At 45.4% G+C, this 3,470-nt stretch overlaps 1 protein-coding gene across 1 annotated transcript in view; it reads left to right on the top strand.

Annotated features, from left to right (window-relative positions):
• LOC101565375 (uncharacterized protein C3orf20) overlaps positions 1-3,470 on the top strand; it is a gene marked incomplete at both ends in the record, with an annotated part of 26,463 nt that overhangs the window by 21,878 nt on the left and 1,115 nt on the right. The window lies entirely within an intron of this gene.

The raw sequence follows: 3,470 nt of genomic DNA on the forward strand, positions 1-3,470 counted from the left end.
AGTGAGGGAGAAGGGAAATGTACAGGGCAGCACAGACAGCACCTGTAGAGGGTTGGTGCTGGACCAACTGAGCCATCTTCAAGTTCACAAGAGCTTCTTGTGAAGGGAAGTTGGGGTGGAGGGGGTAGGATGTGTGGTGAGGTGAGAAGCACTGGGTGTCAGCCTGGGGGCATTGCCCTGCTGTCTTGGACGGATTTGTTTTTACCCACGTAATGACTGTTTCTGATATTTGTCATTCCCCCTAGAAACTCAAGTTCCCCTCTGTTACCATGTTTCTCCAACATGAACTTCTTGTGGTATTTATTGAAGTACAGTTCCCCTCTGTTACCATGTTTCTCCAACATGAACTTCTTGTGGTATTTATTGAAGTACAGATCTATAGGCGACACCTCTGTTTTCTTTTATGTAAGAATCTCTTGATTAAATGCTATTTTTTGGTGAGTATGGAATTCTGGGTTGGCTTTTTTCTTTTATTATTTTAAAGACATCATTCCACTATGTCCTTCATAGTTTATTGTGAGAAGTCTGTTGTTATTCAACTCACAGCTCATTTTGTCTAGCTGCTTTTAAGATACTCTTTTCCCTTGGCTTTTCTATGTTGATGCTGTGTCTAGGTGTGGTTTTGATCATGTTTATTCAATTGAGTGTTTTCTGAGCATCTTGAATTAGTAAATTTATAAAAATTAATATCATGGGGCTGGCCAGATGGCTCAGTGGTCTAAAGCACCTACTTAGAACAAGCTTAGCAAAGCACAGGGACCGTGGTTCAATCCCCAGCACCACATGCCAGCCAGCCCCGCCCCCTGGTGGGCTGAGCTGGGCCCCCCCCACAATAAATAAATAAATAAACTTTTAAAAAAATTAATATCAAATTTGGCAGAGCTAAATCTTTTTTTAAATTTTTTTTTCATTTATTTATTTAGTGTGTTAGTGTGTGTGTGTGTGTGTGTGTGTGTGTGTGGCCAGCTCAGCCCACCAGGGGGCGGGGCTGGCTGGCATGTGGTGCTGGGGGATCGAACTACGGTCCCTGTGCTTTCCCAAGCTTGTTCCAAGTAGGTGCTTTAGACCACTGAGCCATCTGGCCAGCCCCAAAATTTTTATTTTATGTATTTATTTATTTTTTATTTATATTTTTTCCTTCGGAACTGGGGATTGAACTCAGGCCCTTGCGTTTGCCAGGGAAGCGCTTATTCCACTCAGTCGTCTCCCCGGCCCCTCTAAATCTTCTTTAGATAAAAATTGCTTTCCTCTCTCCTTTCTTTTGGAGACTCCAATTATATGTATTTTATACCTTTTGATATTGTTCCAAAGCTGCTTCAAGCTGTTTTGTAATTTCTCTTGACCTGTGTGTCTCCAACTTCACTGGTCTCCTTCTGTCATCTCCATTCTACTATAATGTAATTCTTAAGTAATTTTTAAATTTCAGTTATCAGTTCTAGAATATCCATGTAATTTTTCTATGCTGGCGTTGAGAACTTGCTGTTTTATAATTCCTTACAAGTATATTTTTCTTTATCTCTTTGAATAAATTAGCTGTCTTAAAGTCCTGAAAGTGGTAATACCATGTCACATCAGTCAGGGTTGCTCTCCATTGCTTTGACAATCAGTTGCTGCTCCCTGGCTGTGCACCTGTTGAGCAATTTTGGAATTGTAGGTGAATACTACAACTGTTATATTATGAGATCTCTGAATTATGATGAGCTTCTTTGAAGATATCCCATTGTTGTTGTAATAGGCACAGTATTTAGTTAGACTTAAACACATGTCTCATTGGCAGTGGGTAGCAGCTCAGGCAGTTTCTTTATTATTTACCCTGCTTGTGTGTGGTCTAGGGATCAGTCAGAGATGTGAGTGGCTCAAATGTACTCAGGGCTCTCCTGACTGTCCCTCTGGGATTTTCTGTATGTGCTCCCATGACCATGGCCATCCTACACTGTGCCTATGGGTTCTGTAGCCAGGCAGGTGGTAGACTTCAGCTGTGACTGTGGCCCACCTTCAAGCCAGAGCTGGGAATTGGAAACTCATCCTATACTGCTTCTTTAAGTTTGGGCTTGTCTGGATCGAGAAGGCTGAAGGCGTAAATTCATGTGTGAGGTCCCCAGAGAAAACACACAGAGACAGATATCATCAATACAGCAATAGCAGGGAGCAACCAGAGGAAGGGCTCAGGAGCAGCTTGCATCTTTATTGGGTAATGTACATAGATTATTTCAATGTTTACACTCTTACATAGTGCTGTAACCAGCTCATACATGTTTACCTGGTCTAAGTCATGGTTACATAACTATATCCCACCATGTGAGTGTGCTAGACAGTGGAGTCATGCCCTCAGGTATCCTTAGACACCCCTGAGCTTTAAGGCAGTCTGAGTGGGGCTCCTGCTTTTGTTCACTTCTCTGAGCCTTTGGGTAGTTGTATTGTTTTCAAGCTTATAGTCCTCTGTGGGAAGGTCAGCCTGTTAGGGGCTGGCTCAGCTGTGCTGAAAATGTAACCAGCTGTAGTTTTTACTCTGCAAGTAGGAATGCTCAGCCCAGCCTCTGTGGAAGCCTGGCAGGAGAGGGGAGACCAGTGGGTGGTTATGAGCCAGATTTTTTTTTTTAAATTTATGTGTGTGTGTGTGTGTGTGTGTGTGTGTGTGTGTGTGTGGCCAGCTCAGCCCACCAGGGGGCAGGGCTGGCTGGCATGTGGTGCTGGGGGATTGAACCGTGGTCCCTGTGCTTTGCTAAGCTTGTTTTGTTCTAAGTAGGTGCTTTAGACCACTGAGCCATCTCACCAGCCCCTATGAGCCAGATTTGACCTGCTAAAAATGTTGGTCACATTGTGAAAGGGTCATTACAATGAAAGAATGCTATGGCATTCTGACACAGGATGTAGGCATAGATGAGCACTGGAGGAAACACCAATGTCTCCATGACGGGGTGTGAAAGGAAGCAGAAATTTTCCCAGAGGACCAGTGACTGCTGTGGTTTCAGAAGTGCAATTTGGCTCTGTTACTATGACATGGGTCCTGATCTGGGCAAGAGATTGGGGTTGACAGGTAGGATGTGACAGGCTTGTTAATGACCTCTGCTCTGGGTTTGTAGAGCACCCACTTTTGGGGCACTGAGAGGACAAGGAGAAACCACACAGGCAGCAGGGTGATAAATAACAGCAGCACTATGTTGGCTCCATGCATGTTTATCTCATGGACTATGATCGGAGCCCTCACGGAAGGAGTCTATTCTGGTCCCCACCCACACCAGGGGTGCTGACAGCCTTCCCTGCGATGCCCCACTGGGTAGTGGCGGTGCCAGCTCTCCAGCTCTGCCCTGCCGAGCAGCCTGAGCTCTTGGCCACAGCTCCACGCTGCGCCATGAGCGGAATGGGGAGGGCAGTGCTGCCTGGACATGAGACTGAGGGGCGAGATGGAAGATGTCACACACCAGTCCACATCTTTGGGGTGGAGAGCACACAAGCACCCACACTGCAGA

Source organism: Octodon degus, unplaced genomic scaffold (assembly GCF_000260255.1).
Source record: "Octodon degus isolate 3935 unplaced genomic scaffold, OctDeg1.0 scaffold00533, whole genome shotgun sequence".
Lineage (NCBI taxonomy): Eukaryota > Metazoa > Chordata > Mammalia > Rodentia > Octodontidae > Octodon > Octodon degus.